Source organism: Canis lupus, chromosome 3 (assembly GCF_011100685.1).
Source record: "Canis lupus familiaris isolate Mischka breed German Shepherd chromosome 3, alternate assembly UU_Cfam_GSD_1.0, whole genome shotgun sequence".
Lineage (NCBI taxonomy): Eukaryota > Metazoa > Chordata > Mammalia > Carnivora > Canidae > Canis > Canis lupus.
In genome coordinates, this window is record NC_049224.1 from 25,703,640 (window position 1) to 25,731,078 (window position 27,439).

Genomic DNA, 27,439 nt, shown 5'->3' on the forward strand with positions numbered 1-27,439 from the left:
AATCTTTAAAAAATAAATAAATAAAAATCTTTATATACATTCATTACTTGGAAATCAGAACTTTCCCTATAGAAATGTTGTGTACATGATACACTATCAATTCAACCCCCCAAAAATAAAAAGACAAACAAACCCCTACTTAACTCATAATGGCTTTTAGTCCTCTCATCTGAGCCTATTTCTAAATTCTTTAAAGGTAGCACAATCCCCACACCTTCATTTTCTATAAGCTATGAATCTCCTAAAACCCCGTAAGGAGAGAGACACAGGATGGAGCCGGTGGACAAGGGTAAAGAAGCTTTAGCAAGAGCAGGAGATCAGAGTCGTGCAAAGTTGTGCAAAGAATCCTGTACCAACAAAGATTCTGAAGCTCCTGGATATAAGCTTCAGAAACCAGGTGGTCTCTGACAGCAGGAGAACTGAGTAATAGCAGAGGTTTATCTGTATTAATCATCCCCAAAGTAATTCTACTGAGGCTGAAATTCAGGAAGTCCAATCTCAAGTTGTCATGATCTCCAAGAAACATGTCCGAGTGACAAAGAACATCTCAAGATAATTTAAATATTGCCTCTTTCAAACACCATGCTGTCAATAGATAGTCTAGAGAACTATTTTGTTTAAATCTTTTGCTTTCCTATTGGCTTCATCCTATAGATTTTCTAGAATACTCCTCTCTAAGTTATGTAAAACTTTTCCTAGCCATATCCCATAAGACTTTTTTTTTTCTCTCCAGCCCCTTTTCTCCTAGTTCTGCATTCCCTAAGCTCAAAGAAGCATCCTGGCAATATCAGAAAGCTTTCTGAATAGACAGGGACAAATCAAATGCTGGAAAGGCCTCCACATTATAACCTCCACTACATCTTCCTGAACAGAAGTTTCCTACATCAGGAAGAACCTGTGTCACTGGGAAGGTTTCTGGAAAGCCCTAGAGTCTGGGAAAAGATAAGACATTCCTAACGATGGGTTTTTATTCTTACATGTAAAGATAATAATACATAAGAAGGTATCTAGAAGCAAGTCATTTTCAGGAACTTTTCATCCTATTTCCTTTCAGTCTCCATTGTTTAACCACCCAACGACTGACTCAGCCTTGTTCCCAAGGAGGGTCTAGGTTTGGAATTCCTGAGGAGTCATGCAGACACAGGTCAGGAGGGAGCTGCTTTGGCAGTGCAAAACAGGGAAGCTGGCACAGTGGCCATCCACGCTGTGTTGATCTTTGGTCTGATACTTGTTTTTAGTTTCACTTTCTTTTAATTATGGTCTCTCTGTATCTGACCTGAACAGCACTATTCTTCTGGTTTGTTAGTTAATTTTAATGATAACAGCATATTACCATTAGAGTGGCTTCTCAGGTCACAGTGTATTGCAGAGAGCAGATTGTTAATTAAATGGTAATGTTTTCTGAATTTTGAAGTAATTCCTAAAGTTAATAGTTATTAGTTACCTTGAAAATGTAAAAAAAAAAAAAATAGTGTATAAAATCAGTATATAATTAGCAAGCTGCCCTCCAAGAAGCAGATCACATCACACTCTGTCCAAAAGGAACAGCTTTGCTGACGAGGCACTGACATAGTTAAGAGAAACCATGAATCACGAGGGGACCAGGAAAATGGTGCTGCCCAGCTCACATTCAGAGGCAGCATAATTTATGAAGCACTGAGGACAGTGGGAGGTAGGCTGTCAGAAATGCTAAGTTCTCTGCGGAATTATTACATTCCCTTTGAAAGATTCGATGTCATTGAAACGAGGTAATCTGGGGAAGCTTGGAGGTTCTATGCAATTGGGAAAAGTGCAAAGATACTTGGAAATGAAGCCAAATTTCCTCAGCCTTTTTCCCACTGGAAATCAGACCCAAGGTCTTATGAAAACAGACTTTCTTTTCAAGCATCAGGAGGAAATACTGCAAAAAAGACGTCCATGGCACTTGGAAACTTTCAGATTCACCAATACCAGAACTGTCAGAAATTGCATCAACTCTGCCTTAAGATCTTGTTTTCTTATCCCTTAGCACATCTTTTTAATTATTCAAGATCACATATTATCTATCGGTTCAAGGGAAAGAGAGAATGTAAAAATTAATAATATATGTTGATAACCTAAACATACTTAGTTATTACATTTATTATTTCTTTTGATAAGTAACAATTTCTGACATCACTCTAGTACTTTTCATGGGTTATTTTAATTGTGCCATAAAAATAAGTACCACCTTCAGTTTACAAATGGAGAAACTGAGGTTGAGAGTGGCCAAGCAACTTGCCCAAGATAATACAATTTATCAGTGGTGGAGCCTATATTCCAGTCATTTCCTTTTGCTTTTATAATATAGGTACCAAGTTTTAATCTAATAAAAAGATTAAAATGACTAAATCTACTTGACATTTTGGAATGGAATATGATTCACCTTGAAGACAAGCACTCTGGATTTTGGCATAGCAGACTGGCTATTTCTTTTTGTCAAATCATTTTTATACAACTCCTGTCTGGTCCATAATGGCTCTGTGGCATGTACTCTCTGAATATAGATGAAAACACTCTAGTGTTAACACCTCGATGGAATGTTCCCTCAACAAGACAGAAAGTTGATTCAACTTTGGAAAGTGGTATTTGCAAACTATTCTAAAAGCACCTCACACTACTTTCAGACCCTTTCTCCTTCCTACCTACTCATATACTTAGCTTATCCATTAGGAAGGACTTGGATCATAAAGAGGCTTCTTTTAATGGGTTGTATTATTTTCTATCAAGCAGCCATTTATTTCCTTGGAGGTCCATTGTACCTACTATCTAGTTCCATGGGAGTAGGCAGTCCTGTTTCTGAGGTATTTATATGAAATTTTATAACAGTTTCTATGGCGACAGAAGATGAGAACATTACCTCAAGCCATTTAAAATGATAATTCACCAAAATAAGTGCATACAATTTAGTTTACTACCTAGCCATTGAAAGGTCCAGGGTAACTTGGTTGGCAGTCTGAAGAAACCTTTTTTTTATTCCTTACTTCTTTGCATCAGGTAAGCTACCTGGTCAGAAAATTGATTTCCAGAAACGTGAATGGCCACAGAGCAATTTTTGCAACAGTTTTAGCTGAACCTTTGCGGTAAACAATGCCATTTCCTAGGTGCAAAGTGATTGGACTTCAAAATGAACCATCCAGCCCACAGGCAAGCTTAGTACAGCAAGCCGGTCTGCTTTCCAGGCTAGGAGCTAAGCTTTTCTCTCCTGAATCAAATATCAGAAATAAGCCTTTCCCATTTATGTACGATATCAGAATAAATAGAGGTCCCTCACAAGGGAAGCCTTTTGATTCAGTCAGTTCAACAGATGGTTATGGAAGTGTCATGTGGCATCATGGAAAGACGGCAGGCTGGGGCCCACCAGAACTGGATTCAAATCCTAGCTTTAGTTGTGGAGTCCTGAGAGAATTACTTATTTGCTTCAAGGCTCTTTCTTCACCTGGAAATTAAAGACAATAATGCTTCCATTGGCAGGGTGTTTTAAGGATTAGAAATAATATATATGTAATCTGGGACCCTATGTTCCTATCTTGGGGAAGAAAAAGGCACTAGAAGCAGTTAGAAATAAATCATATCCTTTCCTCGGGTTTCTCAGAGCACAAGAAAGGAGGCGCTATTTGTAATCTATCACAGTATTCCCTAAATTAACCTGTCCCCCGTTCTTTTCCCCAAAGTCCTCCCTTCATAGGGCTATCCATTCTTTCCCTCTTCCTTCCTCTTACCTTATCAGTTCTGTTTCTCTGGCTCCAGTCTCTCATTTTTACATCACAAATGTAGAATCTAGCAACAAACTCCAATTCCCCCAGAGGGCATATAATAAAAGCTATAGAACAAAAGCCAGAATTCTTTCTAGATGGCAGGAGGGGTGTAGCAAGGGCTGTGAACACATATTATAAGGAGACTTGCTCTGCCATAAATATGTAACACTCGTTGCCTGGGACGTAGTAGGCGCTTAATAAAAGATTCTAGATTCATGAGCATCTACAATGTGCCAGATACTCATCTCATGACCTTGGGGGTTAGAGCCCCATTATAAGTAAGATAAGACCCCTGCTTCATGGAGTTCACAGTGAAGAAGTTATTCTTCAATTTAGGTATCTGTTTTTAAATATCTACATCATCACTAAAACAATGAACGTGTGTGTACTCCATTATTTCCATCAAATATCTTAGACATAATAAAACATTGACATAGTATAAATGACAAATCAACATATTAGTTGTATTCCAGGAAACTAATTTCAAAATGACAGGGCAACATTTCTTTAAAAATAAGCAGACAAACAAAAAACCCCTAAAACAAACCACCTAAAGCAAGTTATTTAATAGACACATTTACTGGTTTTATATTTAGCAACAAATGCTATTTGTGGGTTGTATGATAATTGAAGTCCTATCAGTATACATCAGTATACATTAATTGTATCATTGCTTTTTATCAATTATTTCATCCACTCCTGGATTAGAATGATAAATACTGATATTTCATTCATTAATTCTTTGCTTCTTTCCTCTTTTATAACTGCTACCCTATTCTACCTTAAATGGTTTGTGGGATCTGAAAGCAGCTATTCATTAACTGTATTTTGTGACAAATTACTCTTGGGACACCTGAGTGGCTCAGTGGTTGAGCGTCTGCCTTCGGCTCAGGGTGTGACCTGAGGTCTCAGGATCGAGTCCCACATTGGGCTCCCTGCAGGGAGTCTGCTTCTCCCTCTGCCTGTGTCTCTGCGTCTCTCTGTGTGTCTCTCATGAATAAATAAATAAAATCTTAAAAAAAAAATCACTTAATCACTCCAAGGTAACATCTGTTAAATGGGGTTAAATTTAATACTACCTACCTCATGATATTGTCGTAAAGATTAAATGAAATAATGTAACTTTGGCACCTAACATAAGTCTGGCAAACTATGCCAACATTTAACAATTGGTTGTTATTATTATTGTCATTATTATCATTATTATTTATATTGCTGTCATACTAATTTATCATAGGAGCTGGCCTCTCTGAGGTGCAAACAGGAAAAAGCATTATTTTAAAATTTCATTGCCTTCAAACATGTTTGTCTTATCCTGTTTTCCTGCCCCTGGATGATACATCAGGCAGATTCTGTGTACATTCTTGTTCTGTTAGGATTAGACAGATACAGATTAGACAACAGTCTCATTTTCAGAATAGAAAAAGTCTAGTCCAATCTAAATCAAAACTTCCGTTTCCCATCCAGTTTAAAGCTTCTCCCCTCTCTCCAGCTCAGGCCTAGCCAGGGAATCCTCAGATCAGTGATGGGGGCAAAACAGAGTCTGTTTCTTGGCCCTCTTGCTCTACTTTCTCTGTCACCTGCTTCTGGCTCCTTCAATATAGGTATGGAGGAGATAGGTTAAGGGGATCGAGGGGTCTAGCTAGAGGAGATGATAGCTTCTGCTCCTTGTACTTCTTTCTTGGTTCTCTCTTGATGAACTCTCTCAAATGGCCTTCATCCTAGCAACTATCCAATGCTGGCCCTTTCTTTCATGGACTATTTTTGTGAGTTCTTCTGCAACTGTATCCCCTCCATCTTCCTGCTGTCAAGAATGTCAAACACTGTTCTGTTCCCCCCAAAAAAGTGAAACTCTGGTCCAGCCTGCAGCCCTGTAACTCAGTTGCCTTCCATACTACATATTTAGCTCGTGGGAAATTCACCCCACAAATTTCTGGTCAAATTCCAGAAGGATAGGCTCTCTCAATGCTCTTCAGTCTGTCCCTGCCCACCTCCAGGTGAGAGTCAGACATCAGCCTCTCTGTTCCCAAAACTCCAGAGAACATGTGATTTGAGAAGAGAGAAAAACCATCGCATTTTCAACTTTTGCAAATTCCTTTACTTCCCAGACTCTTCCCTTTAATGATTCACTAACTTCTCTCATATAGGATGGGGTCATGATAGAATGGGCAAAGAACCAGTTAGCAAGGCACACATGGATGTGTTTAGCAACTTTCTTTAAAATATGTGGACTCCTACTGCCTATTGTCCTCAGCTGTGGTGCTTTGGCGGAAACCCTGAGACAACAGGAAAAGTCCCATCTAGCATCCTGTTACATTTTTATTATGCCTGAACTTTCACAACAGTCTCTTAATTGGTTTTCCTGCTGCTTATTGCCTGCTATTTCATTTTATCTCATATCTAACTGATAAATTAATATTCCTCAAAAAAACACTGATTCCTGTCATATTTTTCTTTTCAGTCCATCACTGTAGCTGGCACACGATCTCATCAGTCCTTTCAAAAATGAAAGAGAAAGCATAGGGTCTCCAAATTCAATGTAGTCCCAGATGATTAATCCAGATACCACAGCAGTAAAATTTCTGGGAGTCCCCAAAGCTCCTGTGACACTGGTTTGCTTTTAACTACTTATTATGTCAAATAAGCCCCCTGGCTACAAACATAAATTCCACTAATTCAGTGACGTATTTACCCAAGTTTGGAATTCAGAGAACATTTAAGTCAACTTTCCTGACAAAATGGTGACTCATAGAGGTTCTGACTTGCTCAAAGTCATCAGGTCATTTGGGAGACTAGAATCAGTACCCAGGTCTCCTGATTCTTAGAGGCAGGCTGATTTTGCTACTCCAAGTGACGTGGTGCAACTTTGTTTCATTTCTTTGTAAAGCACTGTCCAATTACCTCCTGTACTGCAGAAGGTAGTCCACCAATAATGGAAAGGGAATGCTCTTTCTAAAATTGATAATAAATCTTTCTCTAATAGCATGAAAGGAGAAGACAAAAATTACTATTAAAAACAACTAAAATGGGGGTTGGTTGAGCATCTGACGCTTGATTTTGGCTCTGGTCATGATGTCAGGGTTGTGGGATCAAGCCCTGGGATGGATCCCATATTGGGTGTGAAGCCTGCTTAAGACTTTGTCTTTCCCTCTCCCTCTACTCCTCCCTCTCTCCCTCTCTCTCTAATAAAAGAAAAACAAAAACAGAAAACTAAAATGGACTGCAGACACAGAATTTGTCACAAAAGATGCTGATGGATCTTTTTGGTAATGAAAGGGAAGGCCGAGAACATATCCTGGTTGGGAAAGGCTGAGCTAAACAAGCCAAGTTGCTTTAAACAATAAAGTAACAGGAATTTTCCTTTTCTAGTGAGTATTAGGAGGGAGGTATGTTGGCAGGCCCAAGACTTAAAGAAGAGAGAAGGAAGGAAAAACGTCCCTGGGGATGGGGAGCATGGGCAGACCAGAAGAGAAAGTGGCTAAAAAGAAACTCCCTGTCAAAAACTTGAGAAGCAAAGTTTTAAATTCAAATTTAAGTGCTTTTCTACACTGTAATGTGATCATCCATTGAGAACCACAAATCTTCAGTAAAAGTCTGTTATACATACAATGAGTACCAGAGCTGCCTTGAGAAACCAAGGATGGAGCCATTTTCCAATGCCTGGCCTTCCCTATGCAAGGGGAGTGGGGAGAAGAAAAAAATCATGGGAGGTCTTAACTGCTACATCGCTGTGCTAAGCAGAGTAATAACTCCCCCAAGATTTCTGTGTCCTAATCCTAGGAACCTGTGAATATGTCACTGACATGGCAAAGGAGAATTAAAGTGGGTGCTAATTAACATATAGGGAGATTCTCCTGGATTAGTCAGATGGGCCAAATATAATTACAAGGGTCCTTGAAAGTTGGAGAAAGAGGCAGAGGAGGTCAAGTGATGCAATGTGAGAAGGACTCTATCCATCACTGCTACTTTTGAAGACAGAGGAAGGGGGCTATATGCCAAGGAATGTTAGTAGCCTTTGGAAGCTGGAGAAGACCAGGGAATGGACCCTCCTCTCAGGAAGACTCTAGAGAAGACTATAGCCCTGATGACACCTTTATTTTAGCCAACTGAGACTTCTGTTGGACTTCTAACCTATAGAACTGTCAGATAATACAATTCTATTTTTTTAGGCCACTGAATTTGTGGTAATGTTTTATAGCAGCAATAGAAAACTAATTATGACTGCCTAATTTGGATTTGATAATAGTCTTAATAGTTATATTTAACCTAAATGCTTCTAAGTCCTTCAGCTTTCTGGGTTCAACCTTGTGAAAGTGCAGAACTGGCCCGATTATTTCCAAAGATTTCCAAATTGGTAAGTGGTTGTGGTTCTACTTATGGTTGCCCCAGACCGCTTCTATACAATCAAAGTTCTTGACTATTTCCTGAATTATTTCCCCTTGATTTATACTGGCATTTAAGTCCCAATATAGGCTTGCCCCAATCTGCTTTCCCCACTTCATCTGCCACTATTTCTCTTCCCAAATCCTACACTCCTGCCAAACGGGACCATGCTCTTCATGCTACCACAACATGCTCTTTACTTTTACTGTCTTATCACCCAGAAAGCTCTATCTCCTTTTGCCTGCACTCCAGTCCTGATAATAATCTACTGTCCTTCCAAATATCACAAATTTCCAAAGCCTCCCACGTCAGCACTCTTTAGAACTTCCCCAGCATTACGTTTAGTTCTCTTATGACCATCTGTGATAATTTACTTGCAGCTTGGTCATCTGAATCTCTTAATTCCTTATGTTGACTGGAGGCTCCTTGAGAGCACTGATGTGTATTGCTTATCTATATCCCCCCCAGTGCTGAGCACAGGGCTTTTCGCATCATAGATGCTCAACACCTGTTTGCTGAATGGGGTCATGAGGTTATTTTGATCTAAACAACTTAAAGTGGAATCCGTTATAGTTCACATTATCAACGTATACATACATATCTTTTATATCTTTTTTTTTCTTCTGAATGTCATGGCACATAGTTCAAAGAGGAACAAGCATATAAGGTGAATACATATCTTGGTGTGCCTGGGACAGCCCCAGTTTACATCTGTCGTCCTCATATGGTTATTAACAGCGCCCCTTTCACTCCAAAGTGTCCCAATATGGATGATACATTGGATGCTCATCTGACTGCTCTAGAACATAGGCTATAAGCCTCTGGCTTTCATGCTTTCCTGAACATGATTACAGTAAAATAGTTGCTTCTACTACATATCCTCTAGCTTAGTATACCTTTTTCTGTTTTGTTTTGTTTTTTCCTTCCAAGACAGCCATTAATGCTTGGGTCCACCCCCTTTCTCTCAGCATCATCCTTGCTTCCTACCCTTGGTTTGGTCTAGGGGAAGTTGGATTGGATTGGAGGAAGAAGAAAAAGGGGGCAAGATAAATTTCCAAGTTATCTGCTCCCTCATCACTCTCATCTTTCATGTGTTTCTGGCCCCATCATCTCAATCTCATCTTTGTGTTCCCAGGCATCATTCCTATCCTTTATTGTTCTGTTTCTTATCCTTTAATGTCTGACTCTGCTTTATGTCCCAATATCCAGGGCTGATTTTAGGTCCAGACTGATATCACAGGAATGATCATCAGTATCTATCTTACATTCAGGGTAACTCCCAATCTCAGAGTAGGTGAGATACTCCTAATATCTCAAATTGTAACTCAACATATTTTCCTATAGCAGAAATGTCCAAAATGTGTTTTGGGGAACTCTAGTTTTGGGTGTTAATAGCTGTTACTCAGGGAAAGGGTTTCAAAGTCAAAGAAGGTTGATGAATTCTCAATGGAACAATTTTCAGCAGTTTTCTTTCCTGCAGAACTTCTTACAGACTTTAATATGCAAATGTACATTATGAATCTCTGAGTGGGATATATGATATGCTATGTTTCCCAAACTTATCTGGCCTCAGAACTTTTTCCTTAAAACTTTCTTAAGAGAATATTGTTCTGTGAAACCTATTTCATCTTAAAGGAACATAACTCTTGTGGGTTAGGCATAGGTTCTTGCGAAGTGACACAGGGGTTTATGGAACACAGGCATTGTTGTTCTAGTAGGACAATGCATTCTAAGTTCTACAACTGCATTTTTGGAAGATAGGCTGTGAAATGGACAGCAGCATGAGAGCCTTCCAGCTTCGAGCTGTGCGACTGTTCAGAAAACAGAGGGAGATGACCAAATAGAAGGCATCTGGGCTCATAGGTCAGAAGAGCTGATAGGTAGTTTCAACTTTACCACTATTGGTTTGGTATTCATGAACAACATTTAACACTCTGCCCTCAGTCTCTTCACCTATAAGATGGAGTGATAAATGATAGTGTTAAAGTAAATAAAAATAACACCTGTTAACATATCTTACTGGAATTTTAGAAGGATCTAATGATATGATGGCATAAAAACATTTTGAAAACAATAGGCTTTTCTTAGTAAGTATATACTAAAATACCATACTAGTGCCTAAGTAACTTGGTTTTACAATTGGGGAAAGTATACAAAACCAGAAATAACCTTCAAACCTTTTTTTTTTTTCTTCCCAAAACACTTCAAGTTATTCTCCCTAATACTGGTAATAAATAATTCATAGATTTTAATTTCACTTTTTTTTTTTCTCATTCTAGGTCTCTTTGGTGAAAGGAAGTGCAGTGGCCAAGACACAAAAAGGAAGGGAAGCAGAAGTATCACATTTGAGTTTCAAGTGAGGTCTGATTGATTTGTGAACAGTACAGTTGGGGCAAAGTCCATCCTCAGATTTTCAGGCAACTTTTTTTTTAAAAGATTTTATTTATTATTCATGAGAGACGCAGAAAGAGAGAGGTGGAGACATAGGCAGAGAGACAAGCAGGCTCCACGCAGGAAGCCCAATGTGGTACTCAATCCTGGGACGTCAGGATTATGCCCTGAGCTGAAGGCACTCAACCACTGAGCCACCCAGGCGTCCCTTCAGACAACTTTGTATCCAAAGTTATTGGCATTTGCATCGGCAAAAACTAAGAATATATGTCTACTGACAAAGCCAAAAATGTTATTTGTGACATTCCTTTTTTTTTTTTTAACTTTTATCATTTGATGTGAAGAAAGTAACATTTTATGAGCAAGCATGGCTCACATGAAACTCTCCTGTTTTATTAGACGTTACTATCTTTATTTGTTGCCTTTCTTCTTAAACAAAGGATCTCAGAGAATTTTTACAAATTCATCATTAATCTGATTACATGAATACATATACCTGTATGCCATTTCACAGGTATAATTATCCTTGGTTTTATCCACAGTGATCCAGTGTTAAAAAATGCTCACTAGAACCCAAGTAATCTTTACTTCTCTACTTTGGGTTCTACCTTGGTCACTTAGCACATGATACCAGTTCTAGGCATTAGACTGAATTTTTCAACAGTGAATTAATTAGCACACATTTCATGTTGTGGTTAAGGAGGGAGAGCAAATGAAAGACAGAAACAGGATTGAGAAGAGTTGAGGGAAACAGGTTATTTCATCTTTCAAAGATAAAGTTCTGTGGAAGAAAGCTTCTTGGTGCTCATTAGGAACACAAGCTTCTCTACATGCATGGAAGAATGGGGAGCAAAAGGAATTTCAATTACTTTTTCATGAAATCTGACCCAGAGCTGAACAAAGAGAATTCTAAAGCTTTTGCATATGCCAGGTTTTTTTTTGGGGGGGGGGGAGGGGAATGAACATCAGTATTTCCCCTCTTCTCTGGTATTGCTTGAACAAAAAGAATTATTGAAATTGAACTTGTTCAGGTTTTTTATAAATCAAAATGTCAACAAATACAAGCACTCGTCTAGTTACAAGAGACCGTAGTTTACAGAATAAAACTAACCCTGTTTCTTTTTTTTTAAGGCTCTACAAAGAACACATTGTTTATTCTTGTGTAAAAACGTCATGTAAAGAAGCTCTCTGTCAGGTAGTCTATTTTTATTTAGTAGTTTCATAACTCAATTATCGTGTTCCCCTCTGCCTAATAATTAGCATATGCATAGTAACAAAGCTTGAAAACCTGTTCTTTTCCCCACTGTGTGTCAGTTAAATTTCCAAGGTGTTTGGAGAACGGGTTGTGCCTGTGTAGGTGAGTCGTCTTTCCCTGCTGCTCTGGCAGCTGGCCCCTGTGCAGTGTTGAGGGTCAGCTCTTGGAGAAAGTCCCAGCCAGAGGCCTGAGCAGGGACTTCCTGCCATCTGGAACAGTCTGGAGCACAATGAAAGATGTCAGCAAGAAGTACTCAAATGACTCCCCTCCAGTTCCCCGGGGAAGAGCAGTATTTCCCCCAGTTCCATGATTGGGGAAATTTAACGGTCACTACCAGTAATTTGGTGCACAAATTTTGAGTTCTACGTTTGGTTGCCTTCCATGCTCTGGCTTTTGTGGCTGCTTATCACCTTTTGAAAATTTTTTTCTATGTTTGAGGAATTCCCCATAGAATGAGTCCTGCCTCCCCATCATATAAACCCCTAGTGCATTTCCCCAGCTTCTTTTATAGCAGGGACGCACAACTGTGACCTAGGCACAGGCAATTCACCTTGCTTGTAAGAGAAGTAGTTTTGAAAGAGAACAATGAGAGGAAGGAGGTGCCTTAACAAGAATACATCTTCTGGCAAAAGTGGCAGTGGAGGCTTCTGGCTTTGGAGGGAGGACAGTGAATGAAGTTCTGGCATCCAGTGTCCCGTATGAACAGTGAACACTGAGATGATGAGGTCTTACATGGCAATTGGGATGGATGCAGTGCCTAAGACGAAGATCTTCTTTGCAATAAATTAAAAGAAAATAATTGAAAGGCATCTAACACAACTGTTAATTAGACATACACATTTTGAAAATCAAAATATTTAACTTCATTTGTTGGATTTTTAAAAAAAGTTATGACAACTTTTAGGAATGACAAATTTTAAGTGCATTATCTTCCATAGGCAAGTAGTGAGAAATAAACTCAAAGACCAAGGTGTTTGTGGGAAACTAGTGAGGCATAGTTACTCTCTACATGTTTTGGGGGGCACATTCAGGTTTAAATTTGATTTGGATATTATCATTTACCCATTTCAGAGCTTCCTTCTCCCTCTCTCTCTCTGCTTTTTTCTCACATCTTTATATTATTGTACTAATGTGGTTTTACTTAGGGTTAGGAGGACAGAGACTCTCTGGTATACAGTATGGCATCTAGAGAAGAATGTAGAACCCCATTAGTTGGGGTGGATAGAAGAGTTACAATGGGACTACAGTAAAGCTCCTAGTGTGAAAGAAGAGCAGAAAAACCCATCCAAATCAGTGAAAAATATATTTTTTGAAGTAAAGGCTATTTCTTATTTATTTTCTAAATGATCTGCATAATATAAGAAAAAAGATATTTGTTAAGAATGTGTTAAGAATGTTGTTTAAAAAATATAAGTCATTATTTGTCCATTGTAATTGGCTAATAACCACAGTTGACATTCTGTAAATAATAGGTGGACCCAAATTTTGAAGTTATGTTTGGAGAATATTAATAGGCTCCTTTTTTCAGGGAAAAAAATCATTATAAAATAAATATTTTCTCAGCCAGAATGACACACTACAACTGTATAACTGCAGCATGACAAATTTATGGAATCTAAATCAGTAAGTTTTAACAATAGAGATAAATTCTGAGGGATGAGGAATTTGTGAACTCAGTACACAGTACTAAGTTAAAGGAATCACAATGAAAGATCTTCACTATTTTCTGCCCCTCACTCTGCCATAATGTTGAAAAAGACTGATATTCTACAGGTGCCTGGGTGGCTCAGTCAGTCAAGCATCTGACTGCAGCTCAGGTCACAATCTCAGGGTTCTGGGAATGAGCCCTGGGTTGAACCCTGTGTGAGGGCTCCACATCTAGCAGGGAATTGGCCTGTCCCTCTCCCTCTCTGCTTGACCGTTCCTTCTGCACCTCACGTCTGCTCGTGTTCTTTCTCTCTCTCTCAAATAAATAATTAAAATATTTTTTTTAAAAAAAGAAAAAGACTGAAGTCCCAAAATCTTTTTGTTTGGGCCATTTTGTTCTGTACTCATTCTGTTGGTTTTAAAAATTATCTCTTCCATCTTGTACCTTGTGCTATAATTTCTACATGATAGTATTCCTGTTACAAGCACTGTTCAATTATCAGTGACTCAAGCAAAGAGAATTTAAATATTTTATAAAAGGTCCCTCAGGTAAAGCTGTAACTGGCTGGATGGAGAAAGGAAACCACAGTTGACTTTCATAGTGCAGGAGCACTCTATGTCAGTTACTAATGTTCTAGATTCCAGGAAGCTATGTAATTGCTTCATACATTTTATTAATTCTATGATTTCCACTATGTATGAAGAAAGGTTGGAGAACAAGATCCTCCCATCAATATTATTTTTTTCTGTTTTTTTCATTTTAGTTCCCACTGGTATTTTATTATTGGTAAATAATTTTAAACTCAGTTTTCAATTCTTTCCTCAACACCATTTCAGTATTTCTACAGTTCTGAAAATAGCACTTCTAAGGGTAGGAGACATAAAAGATGTGGCTAGAGTGACGTAGATTTAGTTCTGCCAAGGCCAGGAAGATGGCCTGGTCTGTCTTTGAGCTCCATTCAAACGCTGATGTGCAGGTGTGGGATGCACAGAGCTCTCCTTTCAAAGGACAAGCTACCCAGACATGGAATATGTCAGCATCTTCAGGAATGCTTCAGCTGCTAAGAGCCACCTCTCCAGAGATCATGTCCTCCCTGAGGCAGCTCCGAGATGAGTGAGACTGGGGTATAAAAGCCAAGCCATTTGGTAGGACACAGGACACCCTGATGGATAATATTTGCTCTAGAGACCTCCACTAGATTGACTGAGGCTTTGTCATGCCTGCATTAGGGCTGGCTCCCTTCTTTGTACAATCCTACTACTTCCCCTTTCCTTTCACAGAGTTGATGCCTAGTAAATATTATATTTCACACTCATCTCAGACTCTCCTTTCAGAGAACTGGTCTTCAACAGCAGGTAAGTTCTATAGGATCTGGGGGCTTTTCTAGTCAAGGTCTAAATGATCTAAGGCAGAATTTTGAAACCTTCCTTATCCTGAATCTATCTATGTATCTTTTTTAAAAATAATTTTTCTTTTGTTTGGTTGTGGTTTTAATTTTTGTTTTATTCTTGTTTGGCGAATTTTGTTTGTTGCTTATTGGGAAGAATTCTAGGAAGCTTTTTATGAAAAATCTGAAGCAAGGGGCACCTGGGTAGCTCAGTTGGTTAGGTGTCTGCCTTTGGCTGGGGTCATGATCCTAGCATTCTGGAATTGAGCCCTGCATAGGGCTCTCTGCTTAGCAGGGAGTCTGCTTCTCCCTCTCCCTCTGCCTGCTGCTCTGCCTGCTTGTGCTCTCTTTCTCTGTCAAATAAATAAATAAAATCTTTAAAAAAAATAAGAGCTAAAAAAAAAAAACCCTGAAAAGAGTAAAAACCAAAAACCTGAAGCTGATTTCCCCAACGACTTCCATTATTATAGAAAAGATGTATTCCCACTGAAAAATAAAATTGGTTCTACCTTATTAAGTAATTTATAGTTCAAGGACTTGTACATGCAAAAAAATAAGGAGTAAACTCTTTCTGAGTGAAATCTATGGATATTTAAATTTTCTAAGAAGTTGGTCAAATAGATCATCTTTGCCCAATCTTAGAGATGGACACCTCATCCATTTTTATTTTTCTCCATCTCCAGATCGTATATGATTCTCTCTTCTCCATCCCTTACTGCATCCAGCCTGCATCGGTCCTTCATCGAATTCCCACTTCCATCCTAACCCCTCCACCTCTCTGCCGCCATCTATTCTTTCATCTCTCCTTCACAAAACTGTCAGAGTGATTTTTCTAGATTGCAAATCTGATCAGGTAATTCCTCTGCTTAAAATTCTCCAGTGGCTTCCCAAGGCTACTCAAGGATTTAAAACCCAGTCTTTTCATAGTACTCATACAAAACTCCTCGTGAATCAATCTTTGCTTACTCTCCAGCTTTGTCTCCACAACTATCTCCAATCTTTCTACTTCAGCCAAGTTCCTTGTAGCCTCTGAAATGTGCATGCTCTTCCCTCTCTGCCTTTGCACCTGCAGCTCCCTTTGGCGAAATGCCCTTCCTCACTTTTTTAAAAAATTAGCTTTTAAAAACTTAGCTAAGCTTTATTCTTTTTTTTTTTTCTTAAGATTTTTATTTATTTGAGAGACCATCCACAGGCGTACAAAGGGGAGGGGCAGAGGGGGAGAGACCAGCGATTCCATCCTGAGCATGGAGCCCCACACAGGGCTCAGTCTCACAACCCTGTGATCACAACCTGAGCTGAAATCAAGAGTCTGGCACTCAATCAACTGAGCCACCCAGGTGCCTCAAGCTAAACTTTATTCTATAGTCCAGACTCCATGCAAATGTCAAGCAAGCTCTAGGGAGAAGCAGTCCTCCATATCTCCAGAGTACCATTGCCACTAACATCTTTCATATCACTTACAATACCATAATGAAATATAAGACTGTTATACTCCTCTTTAGATTATGAGCTCCTCAGAGAAAGAAACTTTATCTGTAAATCCTCAGCACTTAGCACAGTGCCCAGCTCATGATAAGTCCTTAGAAAAGTTTTGTACCTTTCTTTTGTGGTAGCTATTGCTTCTAATGGATTTTTGCATCCTCTCCATTCCTTAGCAAAATATTGTGTTGCTTAATACTACATACTGTGGGTGCTCAATGAATGTCTGTTGAGTGGATAACTATATTGTTGCTGTTGTAAGTATTACCATTCTACTTTCAAAAAATGCTTAAAAGATTCCAATTACCAGGAGTAGCTTAGAAAAACATTTTAAGTGTTGATTGACCAGTAGAAGTCTCTGAAGAGTTTATTTCACTCTAGAGCAGTTGCCTAAACCATGAACTATAAGCTAATAGTATTCACAGGAGAGAGACTTTGTCTATTTGCCTAGACTGTCTGTGATATTAGCTATGCAAATAAATATTTTGATTGTTCATTTGGGAGAAGAGGATTACTTGATGACTGTCTTGAAGTATATGCAGGCTTGTTATGAGGAGGAGGATGACTTAATTTTTTTTCTCCATTGCACTGCTGGTTCAATGAGGAAAAGTACTTAATATTGTATTAACAGTGGAAGATAAGAATTTCTTTGCTGGAATTAAGGAACATTGTGGAAACTCCCGTTTTGCAGATGTGACTAAATGACATCAAAACTCTTGTTTTCACCTTCAAGTCCATGAAATTCAAAAAGATGTCATCACAGTGACCAACTGCCACCAAAACAGAGGCTGTTGAATTTGGCATTACATTCCCTAGTTACTAAATTCAGATAACAAACAGCAGATACATTCTATTAATATAGGACCATCTTGGGCTCTGCTAAAGAATCACAGTATTTTCCTTGCAGTTATATCTCACTGGGAAGACAGACCCAGAAAAAGTTAAGTTCTAGTAAAAGGCAGAGTGATATAAATTAACAGAGGAGAGAATTCAAAGGAGTCAGGAGTTGGAGAGGAGTATGGAAAGTCATGCAGGCAAGGGGAACTGCATGTATAAAGTCATATGGTGTTGACATATGTGCCAGGTATATTTGAGAGGTAACAGACCACATAGGGTATATACCAGCTCCGAGGAAGAAAACATTTATAAACATTCACTAGGCACTTATGATAATGCCAAGCTCTTTGCTAGACCCAGTACATGCATTTTCTCATTCAATTCTCATAATAACTCTAACATATATATACTAGTAACATCTCAGTGTACAGTTGATAAAACTAAGGCACAAAGAAGGTAAGTGACTCAGCTAAGATCACAGCTAATGATGGAGCAGGGAATCTAGGTTGTCAGACTTCAGCTATTGGAACTAAAATTTAATTCCAGAAACATTAGTAATCACTTCCCAAAGGCAAGGTACAAACTGAGGTAGGAATTGTAAGGCTTGAAAGCAGAGAAATGTCTTCTTCAGCAATACATTCATATAAGGCTGAAACCTGTAGGTATTTTGCAAGCATCCGTGAATGAAAAGGCTATTTTCAAGGAGTATATACTGTGGTAGGAAAAACAGACATGCATAAATGACTACAACATGTAGGTACTAATGGATTAGATTGCATAAAAAACTGAGGGGAGAGAAAGTTATCCTATAAGCAGTGAGGAGGCATTGAGGTTTTAGAGTAGGAGAGTGACATAATGAAAGCTTATTACTGAAAACTAATCTGCTGACTGGGTGCTACTTGTTTCCTTATTGTCAGCAACACTAAGCCACTTGGAACTCCCAAGTAAGTAAGTGGTGATACAAAAGGAGAAAATACTTCTCTTTCTCATGTCCTGCTCACCAAAATTCTGCTAAATTGGTTTAGATGCTGGAACAATAAACTGGAGTAAGAGCAGAAGCCTAAAATCTGAAGGTGTGCTGATGCTTTGTCCAATCACTATTGTTTCTAAGAATATAAGGGGTAGGGTAAGGGAAGGGTAGAGAGCTAGACAGATTGTATGTTGCAAATATTTAAGAGAGGTAAGACCTGAGGTCACTCACATATGGCTGTTTTATTAGAATTATCCATTCATTTGGGACGCCTGGGTGGCTCAGCAGTTGAGCGTCTGCCTTCTGCTCAGGGTGTGATCCCGGGGTCCAGGATGGAGTCCCACATCAGACTCCTTGTGGGGAGCCTGCTTCTTGCTCTGCCTCTCTTTCTCTCTGTCCCTCATGAATAAATAAGTAAAATCTTAAAAAAAAAAAAAGAATTATCCATTCATTCATTCATCCATCTAGTTAGTCAACGAATATTTATTTACTGAGTGCCATTGGGATCTGGTAGTGCTCTAGGTCTGAGGACATAGAGATCTTGTATGAAAAGTAGTACAAGACCACTAGCCCCAGGACTATCCAAGCCAACAGAGTAATTCAAATCATAAATATTTTCAGATAGTGACATGTGATGGCAAAGAAAATAAGCCAGAACAATAGGATGGAGAGTGATTAAGGATGGGGGAGCAAACACTTAGAAAGGACCCTTAGAGAGAACCTTTCTGTGGAAATGACATTCCAGCAGACTTAGGTGTGAGAAAAAAAAACCAAAAAACAACAGCCATGCAAAGAGAAGGATGAACATTCCAGACAGAGGAAACAGCCAGGGCAAAGGCCCTGAGGTTGAGTTAGAGGAAGACAAAGCAGGAATGGTAGGTTTTTGCCATTAGTCACATTCAGAACTCCAAAAAGAATATCTGAAATACTTCCTTTTCCAATATTACATCATTAAAATATTTTTAACAATTAACAATGTGATTATCCTCATTATCAACTTTCCTCTTAATAACCAATTAAAAATCTCCATCTAAAAATGGATACTAAAAAACTTAATTTGAGTATAAAATGACAACAAAAAGGAAATAAAAGGTCATAGATAATAAGTAGTCAAAAATATGGATGAAGGGTTTTAGATGATCACCTTGCAGAGTGGGTGGTGGTGATGGTTGGAAATGAAAGGCTGAAAATCATGTACTATTTATTAATTTAATAAATCTGTCTTGATGTCAATGTAATCGAATGTTGCCACAAAATAATGGTCTCCTGCTGCTACAGAAATGTTGAGGCCAAGCTCTGATGTTTATTTTCAAGACAGGAGACATTGATCCTTCACTAATAGAATATTACAAGTTTATTTCTATTATGCTAAGTAACCAAAGTTGATTTCATTGTTTGATTTGATGGATGTTGGTGCTGTCAGAGTTCAAAATGGTCTGGGATTAGGAGGCCAAAAGGATGATTTTTTTTCTTCCTCCAATTAAGCATCCTTGGATTTCATTCTAACATAAAATCAATAAAGGAAAATTTTAGGGATATTTAGTCTCTGGGATTTCTTCTGAAGCCCCAGGGATCCTAATTATTCGGCACAAGATTATTTTCCCCTGAGATTAAAGATACTCTAGAGCCAGACAACTGAGTGAATTGGATGGGGCCCCACCCAATTGGAAAGGCAACAGGAAAAGTGATGAGAGGAAAAAGACAGCTACAACAATAGAAGGAGGAAGTGAAGCCAAAAAAACAAGAGAAGAAGGAAAGGTAACAGTGCACTACAATAATCCACCAGGAAAGGAAAACCACATAGAAAAAAACCCCTAAAAAACAAAACCCAAAACAACAACAAAAAGCAACGCCTAAAGGAATTTTGCAATCGGCTTATTTAGACCAGTTTTGTTTTGTTTTGTTTTTTACCATTTCTAGAGGTATGGGCCATATTTATAGTGATCCAGTGATCCAAGTCTTCCTTTTCCCAAGCAGAACGTAAATTAAAACAGTATCTTGGTTTTCAGGTTTTATCTATCACAGATCTCAAAGCCACATAGATCTGGGAAATAATGAACAAGGTGAAGTTTGGAAAGATGACATGAACTGAACAATTAAGTAGGAATATGGAGAACATGTATCTTAAATAACAAGAGAAACAGACTCATACCAAATCACTTCTTTTAATATCCTATAGTGAGCCAAGGTATTCACTTAATAATAGCCAAAATGGGAGGAAATGATGTATTTGATAAAGCCAAAGTCTGAAATAAAACAGGGTGTGACTTGGTGTTTCTGATATTGCCTAATCAGGAGGTTTAGGTATAAGAACAGAATTCACTGCTGCTTACCATGCTGAAGCAAGATCCCTTAAACCCTGCTTGAGTGATCTTGCCTGTATTTAATCTAACCTGAATTCACAAAGTGTGTACATTTAGAATCATACTACATGAAAGAGCAAATATTATGGGGCAAGAGTAGTTGGAAGGATCTCTGTAAGGGATTTGGAGAGGGACTGAAGAGATAAGCTACATGAGTGTGAATTACAGTCCCCTCATTCACTAGTTGTGTGAACCAGCAAAATTTGTGAATAATGATACCCACCAAAAAGGATTATAAAGATTGCTGAGTGAGGTACTCTATGTAAAACACTTTACATAGTGCCTACCGCATTGTAAGGCTTGATAAATATTAGTGTTGTTAATACCTAAGAATTCTGTGGTGTGGTTTGCAAGAACTGAAATGTTACGTAAGTGAACCATGTAACATTGCTGAACAAACATTTTTGACTTACAAACATAGTAGTTTCATATATTTCAATCTAATATGTTTCCATAAAACTTCCCTATTTCTCTCACTTTTGTCTTTTGTTAGGGGTTGGTTAGGGGAAAAGAATGGGAAGAAGGAAGAGAGAGGAAGAACACCTTAAAAGAAGGAATGGAACAGTGGGAGTTTATGTAGTAAAGCCCTATGGAGCACCCGGAATGGGGTAGAAGCTGAGGAGGTATAGTCCTGTCGCCCTTCGCTTCCCCTGCTCCTTCACCTCCTACCACAGCCCTTTAGTGAGCTCTCTAGGTCTTTAGGAAGTTCCTGAGACATGGATGTGACATATGTCTCCTTGTGTCAAATGACAAATGCTCCTTTAAAACAAAGAAAACAACCAGACTATAGAACAGAGCTGGTACCTCCTAGAAGGACAGACAAGTCAAGGGCAAGAACAAATGAAGCAGTGCAGGAAAGTTGGGGTATAGGGTTAACTGTTCCAGAGGCCTAAGAGAAAGTGCCCAGAAATGGATTCTTCCTTGACCATCCTTCTCTGCAGACTACTTACTTTCATTACCAGAGTGAGCTCTTTTTCTACCTCCCTCCTAGAACATGAACCAGACAGAAGAGCCAAAGTAAATGGATATAGTATTGATGAAGCCTCTAAAATTTCTGGGCACCTCAGCCTCAAATACTGCACCAAAGAACATTATTCCATGGGTCAGTATCCTTGGCCAAAACTCCCCTCAACCCAGAACAATAACTTTAGCCCTAAGTAGTGTCCACAGGACTACAGACAGTGGTTAAGGTTTTCCTCAAAGAACTAAAAATCTCATGAGTTTTAGAGGGAGGTAGAGTAGAAGGTAAGCATAGAGTGGTAGTAGCAGACCACAACACAAAAATGTATTCTTAATTTTCTTTCCTTTTTTTTTTTTTTAAAGATTTTATTTATTCATGAGAGACACAGAGAGAGAGGCAGAGACAGAGGCAGAGGGAGAAGCAGGCTCCATGCAGGGAGCCCGATGTAGGACTACATCTCAGAACTTGATCCCAGGACCCTAGGATCACACCCTGAGCTAAACGCAGACGCTTAACCGCTGAGCCACCCAGGTATCCCCTTTCTTAACTTTCTTAACATTGGTCCCCAGTACCATAGACAACTTGGGTCTTAGAAGCTGGGTGACGCTAACGGAGATCTGCCATGTAGTAGTCAATAGCTCAGCAACATGGGGAAGGGAATCCTTCTATCCTCTGCCTCAAGAATTTAGGTTCAAGGAAAAAGACCTGAGAAGTTTGGAAAGCTGATGATAACGAGACTATAAAATTATTTGTCTGACAAGGAATCTGGTTTGTACATATATCATCTTTTTAAAAAAAATATTTTTTTTATTCATGAGAGACACAGAGAGATAGGCAGAGACACAGGCAGAGGGAGAAGCAGGCTCGCCACAGAGAGCCCCGTGTGGGACTCGATCCTGAGACCCCAGGAATCATGACTGGAGCCAAAGGCAGACGTTCAATTACTGAGCCACCCAGGTGTCCCTGAACATGTATAACCTAATGACAATACTGCTAGCAGGTAGCAACTACCACACAGAATACTTATAAACCTTTAGGTATTGCAATATATAGGATGGAGCCATTGGTTTCAAAGACTTTTTGGGTATTCCCAAATAAAATATTTGAAGTATGTTCTATATCTTTGGCAAGTATACATGACCTTAGTTAAGACTATATCTACCATATACCTTAATACTGGCAAAGGCCATAGTCAGCACTTGTCTTAAATTATGTTTTTAAAACAGCTAAAGAAGTTAAAAATGTATCCTAACTCCTTATTACTCAAAACTATTTCAAGATAAACAAAATGTAATAGTGGCAATAATTTGTCATCCTTCCTTTTTTTTTTGCCATACTTCATTGAGAGGACCCAATTATTTTGGAAAATTATGAAAAACAAATGTAGTAGTCCCCCCCCACCCCCATGTTTCTATTTTCAACAGAAGGAAATGACACTGCATGAATGTTGCAAGCCTCTTTCTTGAGACTGAGTCTTTTGTCAAATCCAAGAGTGCAAAGACATCATATTGGCATAACCTTAGTAGGTGAAAAACCATTGTGAAGATTTAGGAATGCACTAAAAAAATATAGTAATACTTTTGAATGAAGAACACTCTTTGGCACACTTCCTATTACATAACTTTCAACATTTAATGACAAAAATCCAGCCAGTGAATACTGCAACACTTGGAATTTGTTTTGCAAAATGTGCTAAAGTGTGTGAAATTGCAATACATGGTAGCCCTACTTTTTTCACTTTTCATCATCTTCAGCTTATGTACAATTTTTTGTAACAGGATTATTCTATTTTTTCCAAGTTACTGAATTTCAAATCTTGATGGTGCTAAAAAAGACTAGGCACTCTAGAGAGATGGAACTGTTTAGAACCAGTAGTTCTGTACACTGTCTCTCCTAACCCATTGGTAAATGTTTATGAATAGCTAAGTTAGGATTTTAAAAATCTAGGGCAATAGGTTAAGAAAACAGTCATTGCTTCAGACTAACTGATGTTAAACCAATAACAGTGTCAAATACTGTTAATTTGAGGCCCCATTTCATTTATTATTCTGGTATAAGAGACCACATCGCATAGTGTTACTGTTGTAATGACTCTGTTCATTGAATTATTTTGGTACATGGCATGTAAGCAGTTTGTGAACCTAAGCATGCTAGTCTCTTCTGCCTGGGAGTGAAGTTTCATATGGTAGTTTGAGTGACAAACATCTCAGAGCTTGCTCACATTCCTCTGTGGAAGAGTCACTTTTGAGAGAAAGAGGTGCGGCTTCGTGGTCTGAGAACAGGACTGTCAGCCAGGAACACAGAGTTCTCATCCTGGAACTATTTCTGTTTTCTTTATGGATCAAATCATGCTAATAAATCGTTCTATGACTCAGTTTACCCAATTTAAAAAGCTGGTTAGGAAAATCCAATTAATAGGGATATATTAAGTATTAATAGATGGGTATCTGTTAAATGATTTGAAATGAAAAGTGGTATGAATGTAACATTTTTTTTATAAACTAATTAGTTTATGAAACAAACAAGTAATAGAAAAATTTTGTCCTTTGGAAAAATTACCCCAAAACAAAAAAATTACTTTTATGAATTTTAATGTTTAAATAGTTTATTTTAATTTTTCTAAATAAATATTTTCTACTTTAAATGTTTTCTCTCTCTCTCTCTCTCTCTCTCTTTTTTTAAAGATTTTATTTTCAAAGAATCTCTACACCCAATGTGGGGCTAGAACTCACAACCTGGGGATCGAGAGTCTCATGCTCTACTGACTGAGCCAGCTAGGTGCCCCTAAACATTTTTCTTTTTAACGTTAACATGCTAAGTATTCTATGTGATGCAAATAATTAAATCATCATTAGTTTCCATTTACACATAAAGAGGTAGTTTCTTTGTTCTATATAGCAAAGGAAAATCTTCTCTGAAGTTCCATGCACTATAAGAATAAGGACGTTATTAAACTTAACGTTTTACAGAAAAAATTAAGACCAAAGAAATGTATAGTCAATCTAGAGCTTTAGCAGGGTGGTATAACACACTGCCTGTTTTAAATTGATAAAGACTTCTTCTAAGAATAAGATGCAGGTTCCAAAAAGAGAAGATTGTACATATGTACACAAACAAAACAAGGGTAGGAGAAGAAAGACCTAATGATTAACTGTGGTGTTCTGTATCTGAATGAATAAGGTAAAAAGAAAAAATCAACCTCAAATGCAAATGTTTCATTTTGGTGGCTCAGCTAGCCAGTATTCCCCTACCCTAAATCCAGCCCCCCAAAATTAATCAGCCTTATGTGTGAGGTTAAAAAACAAAACTGTAACTTCTAAAAAATATATTATGGTTCTTTACAAGAAGATTTAAATCTCCTATCTTCCCCTTTCTTAAAAAATGAAAACAAACAAAACAATGGATCTTCAATTCTGTATCTGGGATCTCAAATTTGGCTGTGAATATGTGTTTCAAATCTCATTAATTACAATATTGGCCCCATGAGATACAGTTGCTGATGCAAAGAACACTCTTTGTACTCAAAATAATTTGAACAAGGGCAAAGAAGCATTTTACTTACATGTGTAAACATTAGGAGGAAAATAAAACAGAGATGGTTCAGATAGCTGCTGAGATGTTTTAGTGATAATTGATTTGACTACCACTGAAGCTTTAAGGTTACCATGTATAGAATAGTCATGTTTTCACTTGGTATATTTGTTGGATAATAACAGTCTTGTGAAGTTAAGTGACATTAACTTGGCAAGTTCAGAACTAAGATCTTTCAGCATTTTATTCTTTCTAGACACTAAGACCAAATTGTTCTGAATTCCATACCCTACTGGGCAGATCTATTATTTATTTTTTAAATACCAGAAAATATGCCATTACTCAAAGGACTCTTCCATGTAATAAATCTGAGTAAAAACTAATCAAATGAATAAATTGCAGCAGTAGACAGGAAATAGCCTCTCTCGTTTTCTCTTTGTTTTCCTTTCTCCTTAGGAAACAGTACATTAAACCATAGCTACTTGTGGTCCTGTACTATAAGAACACATGTGGTCGTACTTTTTTATCCTATTAACAAATTTATTGGCTCACTGGATAGAAAGTAAAGTCCACTGTAAAGATGCCTTAATGCCTTACATGGGGAGGGTCATCTGCTATGTAAACCACAACCTAAGAATCTTGTTCTGAGATCTGATGGTGCCCATTGTCTGTCTATAAGTAGATACTGAAGAGCAGAGTTAAGCAGCCCTAGTTACACAAAAGAATCGCCTGGAGCTTACAAAAAATAACAGATGCCTGGGTCCATCCACAAAATTTCTTAGTGAGTTGGTTTGGGGTGGGGGGTCCCAGATCTTGTATTTTAAACAAAAGCCAACTAAAAATAAATCCTTCTAGGGTAATTCTAATGTGCCATGACTAAGAACAATAGAGAACCTCAATACCAGTGCAAGGATGAGAACTAATTTGTTATTTAGATAACAGTACAAAGCCTACTCTTGGCCTTTAATGGAAAACTTACCTTAGTCCAAGTGTGGGCAGGAGCATGGATTAGCAGCTGCCATAGCTCTGTCCTTGACAACATTCTGTAAGCGTCACTTTTAGGGAGTATTCTATGGGTCATGATCCTTGAGATGCTGATAATTTTCTGGGTTAAAGCCAATGGAGATTGATAACTGAACAACAAATGACATATGGTAACTCTGAAGGTAGAGTCTATAAACAGTGGTAGCCTTATCCCTATCTGAACATTTTGAGCAGAAGTTCATCAAAAGACTTACTCACTCAGCATCACTACTTCTTTCTGAGTCCATGAATGCCATGTCTCCACCACCAAATCACTGTGGTTCAGTTCACTGTAAACTGAAAGAGGGATTTTGAAATAGAAATGACAAATGACTTCTCATGGAAACTAATCAGCTTAAGCCTATGTGATTTTTTTTTTTTTCATTTTCTTCATCCTCACTTCCATGGGATGGATTTTTGTCCTTTTAATAAGGACACTTTTATTTTGCTTGAGTCTTTCTACCATAATGTCAGTCCTCTATTGTTTTTGCCATCTTCTTTTGCTATATATTGTTTTCTTCATTTAATCTTACATCTTTTATTCTTTCCTATCTTTTTACTTTTTCCAACTAAAAAAATTCTCTAACACTAGAATAGCAGTCCCTTTTTCATTTTCCCCCAGGTTTTGATTTATGTTTGGTTACCAACCCCTTTTCTCAGTCTCTTTCTTACTAACTGCCCTTCCTTAACCTTCTGTTGTTGTTTCATTCCTGTCATTTGCTGTGGCTGGCCATATAAACCCATTTCTTTCCATTCCATTTATCCCTATAGCTCCATGTGCATTTTTAGGGTGCTACTACTAAAAGCGTAAACCTCTATGTGAGAAATAGAAAGGTAGCTCTCCCAATCTACATCCTGTTTTCCCTCCCTCCCATAGCCGTTCCATGTCTATTCATCTGTTCCTGATGTCTCCTCAGTCTGACCCCCACCTGCAACCCCTCTTCCTCTGTCATTCCCTATTTGATGCCCATGTCTTCTTTCTAACCCCATTTGCACTCTGTCTGATTTTGCATCCAAGGATCTCCACAAGATAAAGGATGGAGTTCTATCGGGAGCCAGATTGTGTCTCTCGAAAACTTTCTGCACATCTATTGAAATGGGATTAGGGGCTTTGATCCTGAAATATTCCTAGGCAAGCCTGTCTGCTGTGGCACAACTTTGCCCACCTTGGAGGAGGGCTGGGGCCTACTCCGATGGACGAGGGCAGGGGTGTCTTTAAAGGCCTTTAGTGGCCCTTTCTACTTCGAAGGTTGGCAAAAGTGGGCATCGCCCGAGCAAGGCTGGAAAAGCAGAGCAGGTGGGGATGCCTGGAGCCCTGTCCTGCGGCGCCCGGCCCGGCCCGGCCCGGCCGGGGAGCTGCTGCGCGGGCGCCGGGGGTCGGGGCTGCGGGGCCCGCCGTCCGGGGAGGAGGCGCACCCCGGGGGAGGCGAGGCAG

At 38.6% G+C, this 27,439-nt stretch overlaps 3 long non-coding RNA genes across 7 annotated transcripts in view; 1 reads left to right on the plus strand and 2 right to left on the minus strand.

Moving 5' to 3' along the window:
* LOC111095157 overlaps window positions 1-26,242 on the minus strand; it is an 83,443-nt gene extending 57,201 nt beyond the window's left edge. The window contains exon 1 of one of the 2 annotated variants that reach the window (XR_005356797.1): window positions 26,224-26,242. This is a non-coding gene — a long non-coding RNA (uncharacterized LOC111095157). Of the gene's footprint in view, window positions 1-26,219 lie in introns of both variants that reach the window. The other variant, XR_005356798.1, reaches the window with a different exon arrangement.
* Window positions 2,911-3,956, minus strand: LOC111095159. The gene is made up of 2 exons (XR_005356803.1): window positions 3,741-3,956; window positions 2,911-3,457 (listed from the first exon to the last, which is right to left on the minus strand). It is a non-coding gene; the product is annotated as an uncharacterized LOC111095159 (long non-coding RNA).
* LOC111095158 lies at window positions 9,885-21,872 on the plus strand. Of its 4 annotated transcripts, XR_005356799.1 has the most exons (5): window positions 9,885-10,039; window positions 10,439-10,520; window positions 11,682-11,745; window positions 20,983-21,112; window positions 21,813-21,872. It is a non-coding gene; the product is annotated as an uncharacterized LOC111095158 (long non-coding RNA). The 4 variants fall into 4 exon arrangements; XR_005356801.1 differs by lacking the exons at window positions 20,983-21,112; window positions 21,813-21,872 and adding an exon at window positions 16,496-18,460; XR_005356800.1 differs by lacking the exons at window positions 20,983-21,112; window positions 21,813-21,872 and adding an exon at window positions 14,734-15,043.
* Window positions 26,243-27,439: the final 1,197 nt, after the last annotated feature.